This window comes from Sus scrofa, chromosome 14 (assembly GCF_054392235.1).
Source record: "Sus scrofa isolate SSC_HxYL_T2T_F1_AM1 chromosome 14, Sscrofa_HxYL_maternal_Yorkshire_Landrace_v2.0, whole genome shotgun sequence".
Classification (NCBI taxonomy): Eukaryota; Metazoa; Chordata; class Mammalia; order Artiodactyla; family Suidae; genus Sus; species Sus scrofa.
In genome coordinates, this window is record NC_139396.1 from 128545368 (window position 1) to 128571866 (window position 26499).

At 39.3% G+C, this 26499-nt stretch overlaps 1 pseudogene; it reads left to right on the forward strand.

Moving 5' to 3' along the window:
• The window catches only part of LOC146396993 (cytochrome P450 2C19-like), a 60014-nt pseudogene that overhangs the window by 23334 nt on the left and 10181 nt on the right, over positions 1–26499 (forward strand).

Genomic DNA, 26499 nt, shown 5'->3' on the forward strand with positions numbered 1-26499 from the left:
TTGACGATGGCCACTCTGAGCAGTGTAAGGTGGTACCTCCTTAATATTTTGTTTTGCATTTCTCTAATGAAATACTTAAAAAACCTACCTAAACAGACAAAAAGCTTAGACTCCCAAAACTATAAGACACTTATAGAAGGGATCAAAGATGACACAAACAGATGGAAAGACATGCCATGGTTTTGGATTGGGAGATCAATATTGTCAAAATGACTAAACTACCAAAGGCAATTTACAGACATAATGCCGTCCCTATCAAAATATCAATGGCATTCTCACAGAACTAGAACAAAAAAATAAATAAAATTTGTATGGAAACACAAAAGACACATAGCCAAAGCAATCTTGAGAAAGAAAAATAGAGCTGGAGGAATCAGGTTCTTGGCTACAGATTATACAACAAAGCTGCTTTCATCAATACAGTATGATACTGGCACAAAAACAGAAATATAGATCAAGGGAACAGGATAGAAAGCCTAGTAATAAACCCACACACCTTTGGTCAACTGATCTACAACAAAGGAAGCAAGAATATATACAATGGAGAAAGGACTCTCTCTTTAATAAGTGGTGCTGGGAAAATTGGACAGCTACATGTAAAAGAATGAAATTAGAAGACTTCCTAACACCATACACAAAAATAAACTCAAAATGGGTTAATGACCCAGATGTAAGACCAGATGCTGTAAAACTCTTAGAGGAAAACATAGACTGAAACCACAGCAATATCTTCTTAGAGCCATCTCCTAGAGTACTGAAAATGAAAACAAATATAATTAATCAGGACCTGGTTAAACTTAAAAGTTTTTGCACAGCAAAGGAAACCTTAAAAGGAAAATATAACCCACAGAATGGGAGAAAATCTTTGCAAATGAAGAGACTGACAAGGGATTAATCTCCAAAATATACAAAAAGCCCATACACCTCACTATCAAGAAAGCAAACAACCTAATCAAAAAATGGGCAGAAGATCTAAGTAGGCATTTCTCCAAAGAAGGACATACAGGTGGCCAAACACACCACCTCCAACAACAACAGCAAAACATATGAAAAGAAGCTCAGTATCACTAGTTATTAGAGAAATACTAATTATTAGAGAAATTAACCTATAAGGAGTTACAGTCATGCACAGCAGTTTAAAATACACATTATCTTATCTTGTGTTAGGATCACACTGAAATAACTGTAGCCTATTACGACCAGAATGAGCCCTTTGAAGCTGGAGAAGAAGAGGTCAAGAAACAGGCAACTAATATTCAACAAGATTATGAAACACAGAGCATATTAAGAGATGATGATAATGAAGTCAGTAGAGAAGAAGAAATTGTAGCTTAAATGTCAGAGGAAGAAGTTAAATAATAGGAAGTAATCTGTGTCCTTACAATCCTGTAAGTTGCAGGATTTGGAAGTACCAGGTTTCAGTGAGGGTAAAGAGAGAAATAGGCTGATAAAGGTCACGCTCCCTGGCATGTCAAAGTTGTCCCTTTGACAACTCCTCTTATCAAGTAACTCTCTTTGCCCAGTAGAATGAGAAAGGTTTACTCTCTGAGAAATCAACCTAAGACGCCCTACACCTAGAGGCACTGAGCAGAGACAGCGGAAAAGAGTGAGGTGAACAGCTGAGAGGAAAGGTTAGATAAGAATCCATTTCCTGAGTTCAGAGACTCTTAGCTCTTTTCTTCATCCACTTCCTGAAATTCAGCAGTCAGAGAAAAACACCAGAAAGTGAACACTTCAGAGAAAAGACGCCCCACTTTTGCTATGTAGGTAGAAAACTCTCTCACATATCTAGCAGAGTGAATGAAATAAACACACCCACCCCAAAGACACAGGTTTATGGAATCTCAGAACACCATAGAAAAATCACAAAAACTTTCAGAGATATACGTTGGTCATACATAAAGGATGAGGATTCAGAACTTCATCAGAATTCAAGAGAGGAGTTCCCTTTGTGGCTCAGGGGTTAACGAATCTGACTATTATCCATGAGGATGCAAGTTCAATCCCTGGCCTTGCTCCGTGAGTTGAGGATCTGGCGTTGCCTCGAGCTGTGGTGTAGGTTGCAGACATGGCCAGATCTCGTGTTGCTGTGGCTGGGGCCGTGGCCAGCAGCTATGGCTGTAATTCGACCCCTAGCCTGGAAATCTCTATGTGCCAGTGGTGGGGCCCTAAAAAGACAAAAGACAGAAAAAAAAAAACTCAAGAGCAATTATCCAATTGTGCGTTAATTTTAAAAAGGTATTTTCAGACTCGTATATTTGATACTTATTTTTACTCATTCTCTTTTCCCTTTCTCATCCGAGTGCCTGAAGTCTTATGGGAGGATATCATGGACTCCAGGAATCTTGAGAACTCATGAAGAAGAATGAAAGTGTCAGGGCTGTTTCTAGCTATCGGGACTGGGAAATATGCATTTCAGAATAGACTAGATGGATGCATCAAATGTAAGGGGACACCCTAAGAACAAAAGAGGTGATAGATTATCTCTGGTTTTCAAATAATGGAATAATTATGATTAGGAGTTTGAAAAGCTACCTCAGTATTTGGAAATCATTCAAAATCAAGATATAGAATTTAAATTCTCAACTCTCATTCCAGGAGATTAGATATTGTGTAAAAACCTATAAGTCAGAAGTAGGAACAGAGGTAATATTTAGCAATAGATCATGAATTACAGAGGCAACTGCTAGAATGTTGACAGTGATAGCATTTGGAAATTGGAGGATGAAGAGAATAGCATTGCAGATTGCACATACACAATGCACAAATACTGTGAAACACATATAACTTTTCAATCCCTATATGACTTTGATATAAAATTAATTAGATTTCTGGTTTCCTCTCTCCAAAAACTTTAGTTCCTTGTGTTTATGTTCTATTTATTTATATTGTGAAACATTCCATCATTGTTTTTTGTTTTATCATAGATGATAAGATAGAGGTCTCTGTAGCTGCATCTTAAGCTCAGCTTGTAGGAAACTTTAATGTATCTACACTATAGATAGATCAATTATCTCTGTATATCTAGTGCATTTGTGGGCATAAAATAGATGTTTATAATGATGTCAAGTCACCTTCACAATGTCTCATGTAATCCTAAATTGAGATGCACATGCAGTATGCCTTTTTCTTTTTCCCATCAGTCTTACTTGTCTCTTATTAGATAAGACCCAGAAAGAGATGGACTGTGTGATTGGCAGGCACCAGAGCCCCTGCATCCAGGACAGGACCCACATGCCCTACACGGATGCCGTGGTGCACGAGATCCAGACCTGGGCCCCACCAACCTGCCCTGTGTGGTGACTTGTGATATTAAATTCAGAAACTACCTCATCCCCAAGGTAGGATTGATTTCCCTTATACCGACTTCAGTGGTCTTGAAGCTCCCCTTTAAACAGTATGGGTGTAATATACTGTGAACACAATGTGAGAAAAGCACAAAGATCATATGTATGGGGGTTGACAGATAGTGTGTTTCTTCTAGTATAGTGTATAAAGCTTTATAACAGATTTTGACAAATAGAAGTACAAGATTTCCAAATGTGTTCTGGTTCTTTTATATGGTTTGGCTAATCTTAACCGTTTACATTTCCAGATCAATCTATCAGTTTGTCAATTTTCCAAAACTTGCTGAGATTTTTATCAGGGTGGCTTTAGATCAATTTGAAAAGACGTAACTTCATGACATGTTGAGTCATTCAGTTAATGACTGTGATATACCTTCCTAATTTTGAAGGCCTTTCTTTAATTTTCTCAATAATGGGTTCTTTTTTTAAGGTACATTGGTTTGCATATCTTTCATTTAGATGTCCCTATGTTTATTGTTGTCTTCATAGATTTTTTTTTGTCTTTTTGTTTTTTTGGGCCGTACCCGTGGCATATGGAGGTTCTCAGGCTAGGGGTCTAATCAGAGCTGTAGCTGCCAGCCTAAACCACAACCACAGCAACACCAGATCCAAGTTGTGTCTGCAATCTACACCAAAGCTCATGGCAATACTGGATCCTAAACCCACTGAGCAAGGCCAGGGATCAAACCTGCCACCTCATGGTTCCTAGTGGGATTCGTTTCTGCTGCATGACGAGAACTCTAAATCTGGCTAAATATTTACCTATTTTGTTTATCTTTTCAAAGAATTAGCTCTTAACTTCTTTGATTTTCCTACTATTTTTAAGCCTCTTACTCTTTAATTCTTCTCTGATCTCTGACTTCTTTCCTTCTAACTTTGGCTTTTGTTTGTTCTTCTTTTATGAGTTCCTTTAAGGGCAAGTTTAGGTTGTTTATTTGAGATTATTCTTGTTTCCTGAGCTAAAATTGTGTTGCCATAAACTTGTCCCTTAGAACTGCTCTTTCTATATCCCATAGATTTTAGGTCATTCTTTTTTTTTTTTTTCACCTTTCTTCAGGTACTTTTTGGATATCCTCTTTGATTTCTTCAGTGATCCATTTGTGGTAGAGTAGCATATTGTTTAGCCTCCATGTATTCATGTGGGTTTTTTTGCAGTTTTTTCCTGTAGTCGATCTACTCCCACAATGTTATGGTAGGAAATGATGCTTGATATTATTTCCATGTTCTTAAATTTTGATGCTTGTTTTGTGGCCTAGCATGTGATCTACCCTGGAGAATGGTCTGGGTACACTTGAAAAGTATGTGTATTCTGCTCCTTTTGGATGGAATGTTCTATATATATATCTATTAAGTCCATCTGGTTTCATGCATCATTTAAAGCTAGTGTTTTCTTTTTCATATGCTGTCTGGATGATCCGCCCAATGATGTAGGGGAGGTATTAAGGTCCTTTACTATGAGTGTGTTATTGTCATTTTCCCCATTGATGTCTGTTAATGTTTTCCTTATGGATTTAGGCACTCCTGTGTTGAGAGCATATATATTTACAGTTATTCTGTTTTCTCCTTGAATTCATCCTTGATGATTATGTAATGTCCTTTTTTTTTTATCACTTTCCTCCTTTAAAAGTCTATTTTGTTTGATATTAGTATTGGTACACCAATTTTCCTTTGATTTCCATTTCCATTGATGACCATTTTCCATCCTGTCATTATCAGTTTGCATGTGTGTCTCCGTAGGCCCTGGGGCTGTGGTTGCCCTATGACTTGTGTCTGCTTATGGTGTGTGAGACTGTTCCAAAGTCTAGGGCAGGCTCAATGTTTGGTGGGGCTGGGGCTCAGCTGGTCCCAGCACAGATGCCAGACTTCTGTTGTGCAAGCTGTGGGTCTGTCAATGTCCTTGAGCTGGTGTCTACATGCTGGTGGGTAAGGTTGGTCCTGAGGCTTGAGAGACTAGAGCAGTCTTGCTGGTGGGCAGGGCCACAGTTTCTGGGACCACTGCCTAGCCACTGATGTGCTGAGCTGTGTCCTTGGGTTCTAGCTACAGGGCCCTCAGGGTCCTATCCTAGTGCCTGTGCAATGGTGTGGGGGGCTGGGTCGTGGGGCAAGGTCCTGGGCCCTCTGTGTCCATGCGTGCTGTGGGGTTTAGGAAGCCTTCAGGCCTCCTCTATGCTGATGGGTGGGCCTGTGTTCTCACTCAGGGAGTTGCTTGGCCTGAGGCATCCCAGTGCTGGTGCCTATGGGCTGTTGAGAAGGGCAGGGCTAGGCCCTGATCCTAATAAGCTAGAAGGAGGATTCCAAAGTGGTACTTGACAGCACCAGTGTCTATGTAGAGAAGGAACTCTGAGAAAAGGCTGTGGCTGGTGCCTTTGTTTCCAGGGTGATCTCCAGATACCTCCTGCCTTTTCAAGAGTCTCTCCAATATCAGTGAGTAGGTCTGACCCAGGCTCCTTTCAAATTACTGCCTGTGCCCTGCATCCTAGAGAGCATGTGATGACTGATGTGTGTCCTTTAAGAGTGGAGTTTTTATTTCCTTCCACCCTCTGGGACTATTGAAAGTAAGCCTCCCTGGCCTTCAAATCCAAACATTCTAGGGGCTTGTATTCATGTCTCAGAGCCACTGGGCTGGCAAGCCTGATGTGCGGCTCAGATATGTCACTCCTTGGGGAGAACTGATGAAGTTGTAATTATTTTGCTCTTTGTGGGTCATCCACATGTGTGGATGGAATTTCACCATACCAGGGTCATAGTAAACAATAAATGTGACCTGAAGGTTCTGCCTCATGGACCCATCTCTTTGTGGGTCCGTGTTTATATCTTTAGTTGTAGAAGATGTTTTCTGGTAGGCTCTGGTCTTTTTCACTGATGGTTGTTCTCTAATAATTATAATTTTTGGTTTGTCCATTAGTGCAGGTGAGCTTAGGCTCCTCTGCTCTACCCTGTTGGCTGATCTCTTCCACATTTTCCTTAATTATTAATCACTGATGGACATTTAGGTTGTTTCCATCACTTGGCTCTTGTCAGCATAGGAGTGCAAATATCTCTTTGAGATCCTCATTCAGCTCTTTGGATAAAAACTCAGAAGTGTGGGAGTTCCTGTTGTGTTTCAGTGGGTTAAGAACCAGAGTAGCATCCATGAGGATGTGAGTTCCATCCCTGGCCTCACTCAGTGGGATAAGGATCTGGCATTGCCACAAACTGTGGCAAAGGTCACAGATGCAGCTTGATCCTGGAGTTGCTATTGCTCCAATTCAGCTCCTAGCCTGGGAACTTCCATATGCCATGGATGTGGCCTTAAAAAGACATAAATGAAAAAAACAACAAAAAATCAGATGAATCCCTCAGAAGTGTGATTTCTTGGCAATATGGTAATTCTAATTTTTTGAGGAACTGCTGTATTGCTTTTCATAGTGAACCATTTGACATTCTACCAACTGTATGCAAGAGTTCAGTTTGTCCTCTCCCTCTCCAAAACTTTTTATTTTCTTCCTTGCTTTCTTTCTTTCTCCCTCCCTCCAACCTCTTCATTGTCACTTTCTTTCTGTCTTTTTTTTGATAATGGTAATCCGAACACATGTGTGATGATACCTAAGTAATTTCTTTTTGGCCATGCCTGTGGCATGCAGACATTCCTGGACCAGGGATTAACCATGAGGCCCAGCAGTGACAATGCCAGAATCTAAACCACTATGTCACCAGGGAACTCCAACTCTCATTGCTTCTGATCTGCATTTTCTAATGTGAAGTGTAAACCCAGACAGTTATATTGATTTTTCTTTTTTGTAATGCAAGTGCCTGATGTAATCTTTTATTGCCAAGGCAACAATTTCAAAGCAGCATCTCTTTGAAAAATGGCAGTCTCAAACAAGCACATGCCAGCCACAGGACTAGATAAATAGCTCCAATGACCGAGGCTCCTTTGTTCTTGGTTGATTTCAGTTAATGATTGTTTGCACTGCTCATTTTGTTTCTCTTCTAGTGCTTTAATTTCCTTCTCATATGTTTTAAATTCACAAGCAATGGGTCCTCAAAACCCTGGGCCTTGACATTTTACCCCACTGAGAGTAGAAGCCCAGGCCCAATTGGGAGCCATTTCTCTCTGCTTAACAATCTTACAGAGTGTCCCCAGGCGTGTTGCCCATTTCCAGCTCTTATAAATAATAAACATCTATTTTTCAACGTTTCCTGATGGTTATTGCTGAAGGGCTTCTTGGAGTCATTTTAAGAATCACAAAGGCTGGGGTGCAAGCATAGCAATGCTTGTTGCTAGACTGAGACCAGTACAAAACATGATTAGTGATGTTGAGCATCTTTTCGTATACCTGTTGGCCATTTGGATTTCTTCTTCTACTTTAGAAAAAATGAAAAAGCTAAAGATATTTTTTTAATTCATTAATGAGGAAGTCATTTACAACTATTTGTAATAAGGTGTTACTATCACTTCAAAGGAGAAGAAGGGTAAAAGTGTATAAACTCATGTATAGGACTATAGACATGAATGTTCAAACAAAGAAAAACTAGCTAGGACAGTCATGTGAACATCTACTGGATAGAACAGACACCTTGCCATTGACAGATGACTGCATTAAGAAGATGTGGTATACATACACAGTGGAATATTACTCAGCCATGAAAAAAGGCAAAATACTGCCTTTTGCATCGACAGAGATGGAACTAGAGACTCTCATATTAAGTGAGGTAAGTCAAAGGGAGAAAGACAAATGCCATATGGTGTGACTTCTATCTGGAATCTAATATACGGCCCTTTCCTTTCCACAGAAGGGAAACTCATGCACTTGGAGAATAGACTTGTGGTTGACAGGGGAGAGGGGAAGGGAGTGGGATGGACTGGGAGTCTGGGGTTAACAGATGCAAAGTATTGCTTTGGAATGGATGGGCAATGAGATCCTGCTGTACAGCACTGGTAACTATTATATAGTCACTTATGATGAAGCATGATGGAGGATGATGTGAGAAAAAGAATGTATATACATGTATACATGTGTGACTGGGTCACTTTGCTGTACAGTAGAACATTGGCAGAACACGGTAAACCAACTATAATAGAAAAATAAAAATCATTATAAAAAAAGAATAGAGAGCTTCTACTCCCTGTTTATAGACAAGAATGATTTTGCATTGCTATCGGTTATTGCTAATTGATAAACTCTTTCATACAACCCCATTAAAATCATAGTCAGCTAAAGGACAAGGGTGAACTATAGATGCAGTTTCCTGCAGGACGCACCCATTTTCCCTACGTTGTGGCTGGAATTATACCTGCATATCCAGGATGAAATAATCCATCGACTTTCTTGAAAGTAGGTAATCTACACTCAGGATTTTCCCCTCAGCTTTACTGAGCTATAATGGATATATATACAATGGATATAAAATATGTTGATTTGATACACTTAATATTGCAATATGATTGCCACAATAGCATTGTCTAACACTCCCTTCAGGTCATATAATGAACATTTCTTTGGAGAACATTTACAATAGATTCCCTTAGCAACTTTCAGGTATATGATTAACAGTAATGTTAACTTTAAAGAGAACTCTGTGCATTAGCCCCCTAGACTTTTTTCACTTCTAACTGAAAATTTGTATTGTTTGATCAATATCTCTCCATTTCCCATATTCCCTAGCCCCTGGTAACCACCGTTCTACTCTCTGTTTCTAGGAGTTTGGCTTTTTTGGGGGTGGGGGCTTGCCTGTAGCATGTGGAAGTACCAGGGCCAGGGAATCAAAGCCACACCACAGCCACGACCCAACCTACAGCAGTGATAACGCTGGATTCTTAACCCTCTAAGCCACATGGGAACTCCAGGTTTGGCTCTTTTAGATTCCACATGTAAGTGAGATTACACACTGTTTGTCTTTTTCCCTTTGGCATATTTCACTTAGCATAATATGCTCAAGACCCATCCATGTTATTATAAATGTAAGGATTTCCTTCTTTGTCATAGCTGAAGAATATTCCATTGTGTGTAGTACATCTGTTAAACACTGAGTAATATGAGTTCGAACTGTGGGATCACTTTTAGATGCAAATTTTTTTAAAGTACATATGTTCTACAATACTGTATGACCTCTGGTTGATTGAAATTGTGGTTTTGGATGATTGATTCTAATGTGCATGGAGTTTGACTGTACAGGAAGTTGGTGCCCCTAACCCCTATATTTTCAAGGGTCAGCTATATGTAAAATGATGTCTATGTGGAATCTATTCATGAATGGAAGTAATAAAAACTGGGATAGAAAACAGTCTTATTAGGGCCAAACTGAGGACTATTATCTGAGGCAGACAGATATAAGAAGCATTTGAATTGTGTTCTGTCAGATTACAAAATAGGGGAGGGTTGTAAATGTAAAACCATGTAAGTTAGTTGTCAAGAATTACAACTGAAGATGTATGAAGTAAGGATATTTGTTAAGGAAGGGTTGGTTTTGAGTCTGAAATGATTGCATAGGTGTAAGGGGAGACCTTGAGCCCATAGTTGCAGGCAGTAGCTGCTAGTAGATATTGTGTCAAGAAGCCCCGGTGGTCTGAGAAACCTGAGACTGAGTAACTTTAGAAAATGCAGGTTCTTAGTAATGAGGCAATGTGTCTGAAACCAGCTACACCAGGGCCATCAGCCCCTTTTTGAGATCATAAAACCCAGTTGCTCCATTTCAATTTAACTTTTACAAAGTTTTTATTACAGTTGATTGACAGGTTTCTGTCAATTCCTGCTATAGAGCAAAGTGACCTGGTTATACATTTATATACATATATACATTCTTGTTTTCACATTGTCCTCCATCATGTTCCATCACAAGTGCTTAGGTAAAGTTCCCTGTGCTGTACAGGAGGTCCTCATTGCTTATTCATTCCAAATGCAATAGTTTGCACCTACTCACCCCAAACTCCCAGTCCCTCCCACACATTTTAATTTTAAAATACATTCTCTTCCTTAGTGGTTAAACAGGGGTACAATGCCTGTTTAAGGCCACAAAGTAGGCTGTTCTAAACAGTATAACACTTATTGACAAGATTATCCTTTTGCCAGTGAGTATTCTTTCTTTTTATCACTCAAATGAATTTATCACATCTGTAGTTGTATAATGATCATAACAATCTAATTTCACAGGATTTCCATCCCACAACTCTTAAAAGGTAGATCTGAAAAGATTTTGCTGTCGTTTGTGTTGGAGAGTGTTTGGCCTATGTTTTCCTCTAAGAGTTTTATAGTGTCTGGTCTTATATCTAGGTCTTTAATCCATTTGGAGTTTATTTTTGTGTATGCTGTCAGGGAGTGTTCTAATTTCATTCTTTTCATGTGGCTGTCCAGTATTCCTAGCACCACTTATTGAACAAGCTGTCCTTTCTCCATTGTATATCCTAGCCTCTTTGTCATAGATGAGTTGGCTGTAGGTGCGTAGGTTGAATTCTGGGCTTTCTATCCTGTTCCACTCATCTATATATCTGTCTTTGTGCCAGTACCATATGGTTTTGATGATTGTTGCTTTGTAGTATAATCTGAAATCAGGGAGCTTGATTCCTACAACTCCATTTTTCTTTTTCAGGATGTCTTTGGCTATCCTGGCTCTTTGTGCTTCCAAACAAACTATTTTGTTCAAATTCTGTGAAAAATGTCCTTGGTAATTTGTTAGAGGTTGCATTGAATCTATAGATTGCCTTAGGTAGTATACTCATTTTGATAATATTAACTCTTACAATCCATGAGCATATTATATCTTTTGATCTATTTGTGTCATCTTTGATTACTTAAATCAGTGTCATATAGTTTTCAGAGTACAAGATTTTGTCTCTTTAGGTAGGTTTATTCCTAGGTATTTTATTCTTTTGGGTGTGATGGTAAACGGGATTGCAACACTGATTTCTTTTTCTGCTTTTTCATTGTTAGTTCATAGAAATGCTATCGATTTATGTGTATTAATTTTGTATCCTGCGACTTTGCCAAATTCATGGATGAGCTCTGTTTCTGGTAGAGTCTTTAGGATCCTCTAGGTAGAGTATCATGTCATCTGCAAATAGTGATAGTTTTACTTCTTCCTTTACAATTTGGATACCTTTTATCTCTTTTACTTCTCTGATTGCTGTGGCTAGGACTTCCAGAAATATGTTGAAAAGTAGTGGTGAGAAGGGACATCCTTCTCTTGATCCTGATCTCAGCGGGAATTCTTTCAGCTTTGCACCACTGAAAATGTTGTTTGCTTTGGGTTTGTCATATATGGCCTTTATTAGGTTGAGGTAAGTTCCTGCTATGCCCACTTTCTGAAGGGTTTTTATCAGGAATGGGTGTTGGATTTTGTCAAAGGCTTTTTCTGCATATATTGAGAGGATCGTATGGTTTTTTTTCTTCAGATTGTTAATGGAATGTATCACACTGATGGATTTGTGAATATTTAAGAACCCTTGCATACCTGCAATAAGTTCCACTTGATTATGATGTACAATCCTGTTAATGTATTGTTGGATGCGGTTTGCTAGTATTTTGTTGAGGATTTTGGCATTGATGTTCATCAGTGAAATTGGCCTGTTGCTTCTTTTTTAGTGGTATCTTTGTCTGGTTTTGCTATCAGGGTGATGGCGGCCTCATAGAATGAGTTTGGGAGTGTCCACTCCTCTGAAATTTTTTGGAATAGTTTCAGAAGGATAGGTGTTAGCTCTTCTCTAAATGTTTGGTAGAATTCGCCTGTGAAGCCATGTGGTCCTGGACCCTTGATTGTTGGAAGTTTTTTAATCACAGTTTCAATTTCAGTTCTTGTGATTGGTCCATTCATCTTTTCTATTTCATCTTGGCTTAGTCTTGGAGGATTATACTTTTCTAAGAATTTGTCCCTTTCTTCTAGGTTTTCCATTTTATTGGCGCATAGTTGTATATAGTAATCTCTTATGATCCTTTGTATTCCTGTGATGTCCATTGTTACTTCTCCTTTTTCATTTCTAATTTTATGGATTTGAGTCCTCTCTCCTTTATGCTTGATAAGTCTGGCTAGGGGCTTATCAATTTTGTTGATCTTTGCAAAGAACCAGCTTTTCGTTTCTTTGGTCTTTTCTATGGTTTTCTTTGTTTCTATTTCATTGATTTCTGCTCTGATCTTTATGATTTCGTTCCTTCTACTCACTTGGGGTCTTGTCTGTTCTTCTCTCTGGAGCTGCTTTAGCTGTCAAGTTGGCTTGTTTGTTTGAGCTTTTCCTTGTTCCCTGAGGTGGGCTTGTCTTGCTATAAACATTCCTCTTAGAACAGCTTTTGCTGCATCCCATAGGTTTTGGAGTGTTGTGTCTTTGTTGTCCTTGGCTTCCAGGTGTTTTTTAATTTCCTCTTTGATTTCTCCAGTGATTCACTGGTTGTTTAGTAGCATGGAGTTTAGTCTCCACGTGTTTGTGTTTTTTTGCCATTTTCTTCTTCTTGTTGATTTCCAGTCATATAGCATTGTGGTTGAAAAGATGCTTGATATGATTTCAATTTTCTTAAAGTTACCGAGGTTGGATTTGTAGCCCAGGATGTGATCCATCTTAGAGAATGTTCCATGTGCACTTGAGAAGAATGTGTATTCTGTTGCTTTTGGATGGAATGTGCTATAAATATCTATTATGTCCATCTGCATCATCATGATGTCCTAATGCATCATTCAGGGCCTGTGTTTCCTTATTGAATTTGTGTCTGGTTGATCTGTCCATTGCTGTAAGTAGGGTGTTAAAGTCCCCCACTATGATTGTGTTATTGTCGATTTGTCCTTTTAAGGTTGTTAGCAGTTGCCTTATATAATATGTGGTGAACCTCTGTTGGGTGCACAAGTATTTAAAATGGTTATATCTTCTTCCTGGATTGCTCCTTTGATCATTATATAATTTCCTTCCTTGTCCCTTAAAATATTCCTCGTTTTAAAGTCTATTTGGTCGGATATGAGTATTTCTACTCCAGCTTTCTTTTGTTTCCTGGTTGCATGAAATATTTTCTTCCATCCTCTCATTTTCAATTTGTATGTGTCCCCAGAAGTGACGTTGATCTCCTGAAGACAGCATATATGAGGGTCTTGTTTTTATATCCATTCAGCCAGTCTGTGTCTTTTGGTTGGGGCACTTAGTGCATTAACATTTACAGTAATTATTGATGTGTGTGTTCTTATTGCCATTTTATTAATTGCTTTGGATTTGTTTTTGTTGCTCTTTTTTCTTTCCTTCTTCTCTTGTTCTTTTCTGCCTATAGAAGTTCCTTTAGTATTTGTTGTAAGGCTGGTTTAGTGTTTCTGAATTTTCTCAGCTTTTGCTTATCTGTGAAGGTTTTGATTTCTCCTTCAAGTATGAATGAGAGCCTTGCTGGGTAAAGCCATCTTGGTTGGAGGTTTTTTCCTTTCATCATGTTAAGTATATCCTGCCACTCCCTTCTGGCCTGCAGAGTTTCTGCTGAAAATTCTGCCAATGACCTTATTGGGGTTCCCTTGTATGTTATTTGTTTCTTTTCCCTGGCTGCTTTCAAGATTTTATCTGTCTTTAATTTTGGTCAGTTTGATTAATATGTGTCTCGGGGTGTTCCTCCTTGAGTTTATTTTATATGGTACTCGTTGTGCTTCCTGGATTTGAGTGAGTGGTTCCTTCCCCATGTTAGGGAAGTTTTCGGCTACTATCTCTTGGAATATTTTTTTCTGTCCCCTTCTCTCTCTCTTCTCCTTCTGGCACCCCTATAATACGGATGTTGGTGCATTTAATGTTGTCCCAGAATTCTCTGAGACTCTCTTCATTTCTTTTAAATCTTTTTTCTCATTTCTCTTCCGCACCCACAATTTCCACTAATCTGTCCTTCTGCCTCCTGTATTCTGCTGTTAGCTGCTTCTAATGAATTTTTTATTTCAGTTATTATACTTTGCATCACTTCTTCTTTAAGTATTATATCTTGTATCTCTTTGCTCAGTGTTTCCTGTAAGTTATCCATCTTTGCCTCCAGTTTATTTCCAATGTCTTGCATCTTCTTCAGCATCAACAGTCTAAAGTCTTTTTCCTGGAGCCTGAGAATCTCCTCATGGCTTAGCTGATTTTCTGGGGTTTTTCCTTTCTCCCTTGTCTGAGTTATAGTTCTCTGTCTTTTCATTTTGATAGGTTTTTGGTGTGGTGACCTTTTTACAGAAAGTAGAAATGTAGCCTCTCTTACTTCTGTGTCTGCCCTGCTGTGGCTGAAGTCGATATAGGGGGCTTGTTGTAGGCTTCCTGATGGGAGGGGCTGATGCCTGCCCCCTGGTAGGTGGAGCTGATTCTAATCGCTCTGGTGTGTGGGGCTTAGTCTCTGGATGTGATTAGAGGCAGCTGTGTGCCTGAGGGGTCTTTAAGCTGCCTGTTTACTGAAGGGCTGTGCTGTGAGCCCACCTGTATTGTTGTTTATCCTGGGGCTTCTCAGCACTGACTGATGGATGGGGCCAGGATTTCCCAAAATGGCCACCTCCAGGGAAAGGCAGGGCTGCTGAATATTCCCAAGAGCTTTGCTTTCAATGCGTTTACCTCACAGCAAGCCACATTCACCCATGTTTTCAGAGGATGTCGTCCAAGAACTGCAGTCAGGTTTGACCCAGATTCCTTTGGAGACTTTGCTTTGCCGTAGGACCCAGTGCACGTGAAAGTCTGTGTGTGCCTTTTAGTAATGGGTCCTCTGTTTCCCCAGTTCTGTGGCGCTCCTGTGCACCAGCCCTACTGGCCTTCAATGACAGACGCTCCAGGGGCTCTTTCTCCGCATGCCAGGTCCCCACACGTGAGAGTTTGTTGTGGGGCTCAGGACTCTCACTCCAGTAGGTGAGTCTCTGTGAACCGGTTACTTTCTAGTCTGTAGGGCTTTCAGCCTGGGAGGTATGGGGTTGTTTATATCATGAAATCACCCCCCTACCTCTTGATGTGTCCTCCTCTTTTTCTTCTGGAGTAGGATATCATTTTTAAGGTTTCTGGTCCATTTGGGTGAAGAATGCTCAGCCTTTAGTTGTGAATTTTGTTGTTTTTAAGAGAGAAGTTGAGCTCCATTCATTCAATACTGCCATCTTAATCCTGTCTCGCCAGCGAGTATTCTTGAATCCCTTCTCAATTATTAGTTGATAGTTCATATGCAAGTTTATTTCTGGGCTCTCAAATCTGTTTCTTGGTCTCTATGTCTACTTCTATGCCAATACACTGCTGTTTTGATTTTTTAGCTCTGGAATTTTATTTGAAACCAGAAAGTTTAATGCATTCAGCTTTTTTCTTCATGTTCAGGACTTCTTTGGGTATCTGGGGCCTTTTGTGGTTCCATATGTATTTTAGGATTGTTTTCATATTTCTATTTTTAAAAGCTATTAGAATTTTGAACGAAATGATATTGACTCTATAGATGGCTTTTAGTAATAAGGACCTATTAAGTGTACTAATCCTGGTCTGTGAGGACTGTATATCTTTCCATTTGTTTGTGTCTTCTTTATTTCATTAAGATCTTATGGGAGAGAAATGTTCAGAGCTTTCACATCCTTGGTTAAATTTATTCCTAAGTGCTGTTTTTGTTGCTTTTTAAAATGGGATTTTTTTTCATGGAGTTTCTTGGTAATACTGAAACACAGATGATTTTTGTATGTGTATTTTTTTTTTCTTTTTTCTTTTTAGAGACATACCCATGGCATATGGACATTCCCATGCTAGGGGTCAAATCGGAGCTGCAGATTTCAGCTTATGCCATGGCCACAGCAAAGCGAGATCTGAGCCTCGTCTGCGAAATACACCACAGCTTGCAGCAATGCGTGATTCTTAACTCCCTGAGCATGGGCAGCAACTGAACCCGTGTCCTTATGGATACTGGTCATGTTTGTTACCTCTGAGCCACAATGGGAACTCCTGTAGGTTGATTTTATATCATGCAACTTTATTGTTTTCATTGATTAGTTTTAAATTTGGGGGGCATGTTTAGGGTCTTTTATGTGTAAGATCATTGCATCTGCAAACAGAATTTTTTGAAACCTTTTCCTTTGGATACCTTTTATTTTCCTTGTGGACTTCCTCTGGCTAGGACTTATGGCACTGTGTTGAATAGGAGTGGTAAGAATGGGCACTCTTCCAGCATTGAGTTTTTCCAGATTGAGGGAGGTGGTGATGCGTGTAAAGGGAAATTGCTGTTCTTATCAATTTTATCATATTTTTTTTCAGCTTTGAGCTTTCCTATATTACAATGACTTCTTAAAGGATTCTGGAAATCTCATAGAGAAATTTTAGTCCAAATATCATTGCTAAACCAGTGCTTCTATGGGAGAATGAGGGCTGGGACTGCCTATCCAGCATCTATCTAAGGTCACATTGCCACTGTGTGGTTGATTTAAGTAATCCTTAATGACATCTATAGACGTGAATATTGGAACTCAATATACTTTGCATTGATGATTTGATCACAACAGTTTTATTTCATAGACCTCCTACAAAAAAGGGACAAGTTTTCCTCTACTGTAATTTCTTTGCTGGAAATATGAAAAACTTGACTTAAAGAATGCAAAAAATCAAATGTATTAAAACATAGTATGCTCTTGATGGTTGTGCATAACAGTACCCAGAAGCTCACATAAGGCAGCTTTGCCCAATAAATCAAATAAATGTATTTCTGCGGTTATTGGAAATGATGGACATTTACTTCTTAAGAAAAGAAATATTTTTAAACATTGAAATGAAAACATAAAAGAGCCATGTTCATCACATTACCTTTTTATTTTTTCTCTTGCCTGGAGTCTACGTTTGAAATAAAAATGTTACATTTTTGACTATAAACAAAAATTCAATTTATAGTAATTGTTGTATTATTAGTCTTTCTTCTCAAACAGCATGGATACTTCCCTTTATTCTTTCCAAATACATGAATTCATGTACCATCTCTCTCTCCTTCGTTTTTCCTCTGCTGGTTCAACACAAGTCTTGATTTTGCTGTCTCTAACTATTCTCTTTATTTATGTATCACTGCTTAATTTTCTACAGCTTTGCAGACAGATGCTATTCAGCACTTACAATTTTAGTTATTAAACAATATGAAAATGGCATTTGAAAATGCGTTCTTCTTTATATTTTCAAATTAACAGTAACCTTGTGTGAAAAGAGTACAAGTAGAGGCAGTGGTTGTGAATTGAATATTTTTCTAAAAAACATGTTATACCTAGCCAGGTTAAAAGGGTCTTTTCAGATGAAGATAAAAGCAATGTGTTGATTCGGGGCATGTGGAATATTTGTTTTGAAGGGAATTTGTAGGAAAGAGATTGATTGAACTTTTTTCTAACATCATCATTACTTGTTATCTCAAAGACAGTGTGTTTCATGTGTATGTTTTAATGGTGTGTTTCAACTGTTTCTGATTCTTCAGCTTCACCCTGTGATCCCACTTTTATCCTGAGCTGTGCTCCCTGCAATGTGATCAGTTCCATTATTTACCAGAACCGCTTTGATTATAAAGATCAGACTTTTCTAAACCTAATGGAAAAAGTGAAGGAAAACCTCAGGATTCTGAACTCTCCATGGAGGCAGGGGAGGCCAAGATCCTTGCTTCTCAAAGAGCCATTTATGCTCTTTTCTCCACAAAGTCCAAATCTCTCTATGCACCAAGCTGTGAAGTGAGTGTGTGATCACCATCCTGCCCAGAGCTCAGCACCATGGAGAACACATTTGGCTCAGCCCTCTAATGACAGACAGGAAAATACATGCCCAGAGTACAGCACTGCATTTCTGTCCTATTGTCCCTGGTCCAGTGGTTTTTCCACTAAATTCCAAAGCCCAGTTTCCATACAGTACTCTGGCAACTTCCCCAAAACATGACCACAGCAATAGAAGGAATTCTTGGTCCTTCTGTAAAGGCTTCCATTACCCACACGTCTTGTCACCAATCACCATTTAATGCCTTCTTCAGCACATTCCTTGGTAGAAACATCTGCATTTAGGAAGGAAGAGACTGTCTCCTTCTAGAGGGAGAGTGCTGCCAGGGCGCCCTGACTAAATCAGGAGAGTTTGAGGCTTCAGTTGGCATCCTAACTGATGAGGTAATTGCATTGAGGATGAGAGAATAAATTTTTGGGGGGTGGTGGAAGAGCTATAAACAAACATCTCAATTGTAGCCTGGACTAAGCTGACATGTTTGGCACTCTGCCTAAAGGATGATGGTGTGATCTTAGAGATGTCACTTCATTGCTCTGGTGTATGGCTACTTAGTACATGAAAATTTGAGTTGTGTTTCATGGTATCTTTTGGACCCTCTCAGTTGTAAAATACTGATTTTATTCTGGAAGGTACTAAACATCAGGGACCAGCTCTGTGCTCTACATCAATTTGCCTAAACTCCTTTAAAGTCTGCTGTCATCTACAAATGGGAATTATTGTATTTCATGCCATCCCACGTGTCATGACTGTAGGGGGAAATGCTGTAAAAATAAATAATGAAAAGATTTATATATAAATTCTCTTATACTATAAATATTAAGTATGAGTATAGGAAATGATAATTATCTTTGATCCCTTGTCCTCATTTTCTCCCTTAAATATGTCCGTCAGCATAGAAAATTGTGTATTGTGAAGTATATATTCCCCTCAATACAAAGACTGTTATATTGATACTTTAACAGAGTTATTCACCAGGCTGAGCATATAGTGTTTAATTCTTCCTGAAGTGTTCTTTATTTAATAGACTCTTGTTTTCTCTTGCAGGTCTGCAATATATTCCCTGTTCTCCTTGATTATTTCCCGGGAAGTTACAACACATTCCTTAAAAATTTGCTCGAATGACAAGGTACACTTTGGAGAAAACCAGAGAACACCAAGCATCCCTGGACATTAACAACCCTCGGGACTTTATTGATTTTTTCCTGATCAAGATGGAGCAGGTACCATGTTAATGACAGCTCAGTTATTTGATTGCTTGTGCATTTTGAGGTTCATTGCATAGTTTTGTCTTTATCAGGGATGTTTCAGTGGGCTAGCTTTTGATGCTGACAAGCATCGTAAGTATGCATGAATGCATACTGTTGTGTGCATGGATCTACAGGAAGCATTATGAAAGAGATAATGTTTAATGATTAAATCAGTTGAAGATATTGCTTCTACTCTTTAGATACTCATAATCTACTTAAGGAGAGGCAGAATGACATGTCAGCTAGCATGTAAACAATTAGAAACCAGTGAGAAAATTCAAAATTATGCTGTGGTATGAAGATGGGCATGATCATTGCACACACTGTAAGAGACACAGAGGAGTTTCTCCTGTGGCTCAGCAGGTTACAAGCCCAGCTAGAATCCATGAGGATTGGCCTTTCTCAGAGGGTGAAGGATCCAGTGTTGCCTTGATGCATGGTGTAGGTTGCAGATGGTGTTTGGATCTGCCATGGATGTGGCTGTGGCTTGGGGTAGGCTGGAAGCTTCAGCTCTGATTCAACCCTAGGCTGAGGACTTCCATATGCCACAGGTGTGTCCCTAAAATGCAAAAAAAAAAAAAGAAAGAAAGAAGAGAAAGTGTGAGGAAAGAGAGAGAATCCAAAAAATTACTTAATATAACTAGGCTTCCTGTATGGCCATTGGTGGGAAGTAAATATTAATATATTTGCATTGAAAGACAATGGAGGGCATTTCAGATGGTTGTTGGCTGTATATATGATGCTGTATACATGGGCACATGATGGAAAAGAGGAGGTGGATGGAAGAGAGGAGCCTTAATTGAGTGTAAAGTGAATTGGCATCGATATGGAGTTGAAGATACATGTCTAAGAGCATGGATCCTGCACCATTTGCTGAAAAGACTGTTCTTCACACGAGTCATCTTGGCACCCTTGTCAAAAATCAATAGGTTAAAAATTTGAGGGTTTATTCCTGTAACCTGACATCTATTCCAGGAATCTAAATGTTAGTACTTATCCCAAGCATTCCTGAGGAACAAAAACCAAGCAGCAGCCCCCTCCCCCCAGACCTCAGGCAATATTACAAAGCCACAATAATCAAGACAGTGTGGTCCTGGTACCAAAACAGACATACAGAGCAGTGGAATAGAATGGAGAACTCAGAAATAAACCCAGACACCTACAATCAATTGATCTTCAACAAAAGAGGCAAGAGTGTAAAATGGGAAGAAGACAGTCACTTCAGCAAGTGGTGCTGGGAAAACTGGACTGCTGCATGTAAATCGGTGAAACTGGAACACATCCTCACACCATGCACAAAAATAAACTCAAAGTGGCTTAAAGACTTAAATGTAAGATAAGACACCATCAAACTTCTTGAAGAGAACTTAGGCAAAACATTCTCTGACCTCAACCACACAAGTGTTTTCTTAGGTCAGACTCCCAAGGTTACAGAAAGAAGAGCAAAAATAAACTAATGGGGCCTAATCAAACTGACAAGCTTTTGTACAGCAAATGAAACCATAAAAAAAAGAGACAACCTATGGATTGGGAGAAAATAGTTTCAAATGATGCAGCTGACAAGGGCTTAATCTCTAAAATATGTAAACACCTTATATAACTCAACAGCAAAAAAAACCCCAACAACCCAATTGAAAAGTGGGCAAAAGACCTGAATAGACATTTCTCCAAAGAAGGTATACAGATGGCCAACAGGCACATGAAAAAATTCTCAACATCGCTAATTATTAGAGAAATGCAAATCAAAACTGCTATGAGGTACCACCTCATACCAATCAGAATGGCCATCATGAATAAGTCCACAAATAGCCAATGCTGGAGAGGGTGTGGAGAAAAGGGAACCCTCTGGAACTTTTGGTGGGACTGTGAATTGGTACAACCACTATGGAAAACAGTATGGAGGTTCCTCAGAAAACAAAATATAGAACTATCATATAATCTAGCAATCCCGCTCTTGGGCATATATCCAGACCACACTTTCCTTGAAAAAGAACATGCACCCATATGTCCACTGCAGCCCTATTCACAATAGCCAAGACATGGAAACACCCTAAATGTCTATTGATAGATGAAGGGTTTAAGAAGATGTGGTATATATTTACACACAATGGAATACACTCAGCCATCAAAAAGAACAAAATGATGCCATTTGCAGCAACATGGATGGAACTAGAGACTCTCCTACTAAGTGAAGTAAGTCAGAAAGAGAAAGACAAATACCATATGATATTACATAACTGGAATCTAATATAGGGCACAAATGAACCTTTCCACACAAAAGAAACTCATGGACTTGGAGAACAGACTTGTGGTTGTCAAGGGGGAGGAGGAGGACTGGGTATCTGGGGTTAATAGATGCAAACTGTGGCATTTGGAGTAAGTAAGCAATGAGATCCTGTTGTATAGCACAAGGAACTATACCTTATCACTTGTGATGGAACATAATGAAGGATCATGAGAGAAAAGTATGTGATATGTGTGACTGGGTCATTTAGCTGTACAGTAGAAATTGATAGAATCCCGTAAACCAACTATAATAGAAAAAATTAAAATCATTATTGAATGTCAATAGCTATAGCAATGGCATATCTTATAGTGTTAATTACTAGCTTTATAGTTTTTTTTTAAATTTTTATTTATTTTCTTTGATTTCCCCAATACATTATTTTTTTTCTACTGTACAGCTTGGTGACCCAGTTACACATACATGTATACATTCTTTTTTCTCATGTTATCATGCTCCATCATAAGTGACTAGACATAGTATCACATGCTACACAGCAGGATCTCACAGAGTTTATTTGGAAATTGAGAAGTGTGAGTCTTCTAATTTTGTTGCTATTTTTCCAGATTATTTTGTCTAGTCTGAGTTTCATGAACTTCCATATTAATTTTCGGTAAACTTGTTAATTAATGCAAAGGAATCCATAGTGATTTTGATAGAGATTGTGGAAATCTGGATCAATTTATGGAGTAATGGCATTTAAAAATTGAGGTGAAGGTGTTCCCTTTGTGGTCTTGTAGGTTAGGAGCCCAGCATAGTGTCCGTGAAGATGTGGGTTCAATCCCTGGCCTTGCTCTGGGGGGTAAGTGTTTGGCATTACTGCAGGCTGTGGCATTGGTCATGGATGTAGCTCTGATCTGGTTTTCCCGTGGCTGTGGTATAGGCCACAGCTGCAGCTCCAATTTGACCCCTAACCCGGGAACTAACATAAGCTGCAGGTGCAGCCACAAACAGAAAACAATAAAACAAAACAAAACAAAACAAAACTGAGTTGAAATTCACATACCCGTATAGTTAACCATTTTAAAGTGTGTACTTGTAGTGGTATTTAGTGCATTCACAATGTTGTGTAACAACTGGTTCATTTATTTCAAAACTTTCCCATCACTTTGCAGCAATATCCCATATCAGTCAAATGATCGCTCCTCTTTCACTCCACTCCCTCTTATGTTAAACTGTAACCTGCTCTATGTCTCTCGGATTTGCTTGTTATGGTATTATCATATAAAGGAACTCTAGCACTGCCTCTCTTGTTTCTGGGCTTCTTTCACCTAGTGTCATGTTTTGGAGGCTTATCTAAGTTGTAGTAGGTATCAGTACTCTGTTTTTCTCTTTTATGGCTGGATAGTATTCAATTTTATATTCATACCATAATTTAGTGTGCCTTCTCTTTATTGGTGTACATTTGTGCTGGTTTTTCCTTTGGGCCGTATGAATGATGTTGCTACCAACATCATTCCTTTGGGTCATTTCCTTTCGGTCATATGAGAGGAACATACCCATGAGCATGCAAGTTTCCTCAATGGGTATGTTTTCATTTATGTTGGGTATATTCCTGGGAGTGGAATTGGTGAGATTATGGTCATTTTATACCTAACATTTTGAGAAACAGCCAGACTTTTCTACAGTGACTGCAGCATCTATAATGCTACCAGCCATCTAAAGCTTTCCTATTTTCCCATGTAACACCCCATAGTTACTTTCTAATTTCTTGTCATTATTAAAACTTGCTTAGTTAAGGTGAAGAGGTATCTCCTTGTAGCTTAATTTGCATTTCCTGTATGAACACTGATAGTGACCATATTTTCATGTGCTGTTACTCATTTTTATATCTTCTTTGGCAATTTCTCTTTGGCTCCTTTTATAGGACTTTTCTCATTCTGCACTTGTTCATACACTTTTCTGATACTCTTTAGTTCTTATCCATGGTTTTCTTCTGCTCCCCAAGCATATTTAAGACATGTATCTCCAAGTTTTTATCTAGTCATTCCAGTGTCTGGGCTTCCTCAGGGATGATTTGTGTCAGCTTATTTTTTAGCTATTCATGGTCCCTGTTTACCTGCTTTTTTCCCATGCTTTGTAATTTTTCCAAATCAAATCACTCCTAGGAGAAGCACAATCACCAATCAGAATATACACTGGAAAGCTTGACGGTCACTATTGCTGACTTGTTTGCAGCTAGGACAGAGACAGTGAGCGCCACTCTGAGACATGGGCTCCTCCTGCTGCTCAAGCATCCAGATGTCACAGGGTGACTTCAGAGGAGATGTTGGAAAGAGACTGTGAGTGCATTTGACCTTGTGTCTCTTAGAGAACTGCTTAAATCTCTGTTGTATTTTTCTCAAATTTATGCAAGGACAATAGTGGGACATCTTTACATGATGTGGAAGGAGGACTGGGAGGAGTGAAGACACTGTGGGCAGTAGCAGAATCAACAAAAGAGCATCAGGACTTCATGGGAGGTTATTTGTAGCAGGCACAGGGGCATGAACTGGCCAGAGACTGCATGTTGGTTTTATCATGGAAAGGCCATTTTGATGCTCCTCATTCTGAAAACTCAGTGTTATAAAGCCATGGTAGGGAAAATGGAAACGCTCCTTATGGAAGCATTAGTGAAAATCCTGGAAATTTAGTGAGGCTGCCTGAGATAATTTTCACAGTATTGTAAGTGCTTTAAAAAGTTAGAATCACAAGGAATTGGCCTGAGATGTGTGTATCCAGGAATTTTATTCATTGAGAAGTTTGTTTCCGGAATCATGGTTATTGCCAGAATAAGAATTGTGGAGTGGAGGGGGTCCATAATTTTAGTTTTACAAAGGACTTTTTGTTAGAAATTAACCTTTAAAGAGTTCCAGTCATACATAGCATTTTAGACATAGACATTATCTTGCTTTGTTAGGATCCCACTGGAATGACTATAGCCTCGTGAAACCAGAATTAGCCTTTTAAAGATAGAGAAGAGGTCAGGAAGCAGCCAACTCATCTTCAACAAATTTTTGAAAGACAGAGAGTATACTGAGAGGTGATAATGATATTAGCAGAGAGGATGAAGTTATAGCCTAAGTGTGAGAAGAGGAAGTTGTATAATGAAAAGTCATTTGTGTCCTTAAACTCCCATAAGATTCAGTATTTGGAAGTACTGGGTTTCAGTGAGGGGAGAGGGAGAAACAACAGGCTGATAAATGTAGCTCTCCCTGCCATGTCCTTCTGACAACTCCTTTTATTGGGTAACTGTGTTTGCACAAGAGAAGGAGAGGTGCTTACTGTTTAGAGAAATGAACCTAAGAGGCCCATATGGGCAGAGACCAAGGGCAAGAGTGAGGTGTACAGCTGAGAGGAAAGGTTAGATAAGAATTCATTCTTTGAATTCAGAGACATTTAGCTCCTTTCTCCATCCTGCTTCCTGAAATTACAGTAGCCACAGACAAACTTCAGAAAGTGTAAATTCTCTGGAGAAAAGACCTCCAACAGTTGCCATGTAGGTAGAAGATTCTTTCAACATGTCTAGCAGAGTGAATCAAATGAAAACATCCACCCCAAGACACAGGTTCATGACATTTCAGAACACCAGAGAAAATCACTATAGCTTTCGGAGATATGTATTGGTCATGTATAAAGGATTAAGTTTGAAAAACAGCATTGGGTATCTCAAGAGAAACTGTCAAATTCTGTATTATTAAAAAGAGGGTCTTTTCAGACCTGTATGGGGGCAAAAATTTTCTCCCACTCTTCCCTTTCTCATCCATATGCCTGAAGTCATATCAGAGAAAGCCATGGGCTCCAGGAATTTGGAAAACTCGTGAAGGGTGGAATAAAAGAGTCAGAACTGTGGAGTTCCCATCGTGGCTCAGCAGAAACAAATCTGGCTAGTATCCATGAGGATGCAGGGTTAATCCCTGGCTTTCTCAGTAGGTTAAGGATCTGGCATTGCCATGAGTTGTGGTGTAGGTGGCAGAGTGCAGCTCAGCTGCAGCATTGCTGTGGCTGTGGTGTAGGCCAGCGGCTACAGCTCCGATTCAGCCCTAGCCTGGGAACCTCCATATGCCACAGGTGCAGCCCTAAAAAGATTTTTTTAAAAGAGAAAAAAGTCAAACCTGTTTTAGAAATTGGGCCTGGAAAATATCCGTTTCAGAATGATTAGGTGTATATGGAGTTCCCTGGTGGCCTAGCGGTTAAGGATCTGGTGTTGTCCGTTCTGTTGTGCAGGTTCAGTCCCAGGAACTTCTGCATGCCATTGGCGCAGCCAACAAACCAAACAAGCGAAAAAAACAAAACAAAAACAAAAAACAAAAGACAAAATACAACCAAACAAAACCCAACCCTGCAATGGTTTGGTGGCTAAAGCAGTTGTAAAGGAATAAAGCAAGAACAGAAGAGAGGTGATTGATTATCTGTGGTTTCCTAATAGTAGGGAAATTATGATTAGGAGTTTGAAATGTCTATGTCAATATTTGGAAATAATTCTAAATCAAGATACAGATTTTTATGAATTACAGAGACGTGTTTAAGTTCCAGAAAGTATGAAAAATGAAGCATAATCCTAGTTGTCTTAGGGGGGAGCATTGTTTGTGTAATCAGAATGATCTTTAAATTATTATTTTTTCCTTTTTAGGGCCTCACCTGTAGCATATGAAAGTTCCTGGGCTAGGGATCGAATCAGAGTTGCAGCTGTCAGCCTATGCCACAGCCACAGCCACAGCCACAGCCACAGCCACAGCGATGCTGGTTCCCAGGTGCCTCTGTGACCTGTGCCGCAGCTTGCAACAACACGGGATCCTTAACCCACTGACCGAGTCCAGGCATCAAACCTGCATGCATGCTCAGGGACACTATGTAGTTCTTAACCCACTGAGCTGCAACAGGAACTCCCTAAAATGAGTATTTTCATAGCCAGAAATTGTGATGTAAACTTTGTGAAAATAAACTAAGGGAATTTGTGTGTGTGTGTGTGTGTGTGTGTGTGTGTGTGTGTGTGTGTGTGTG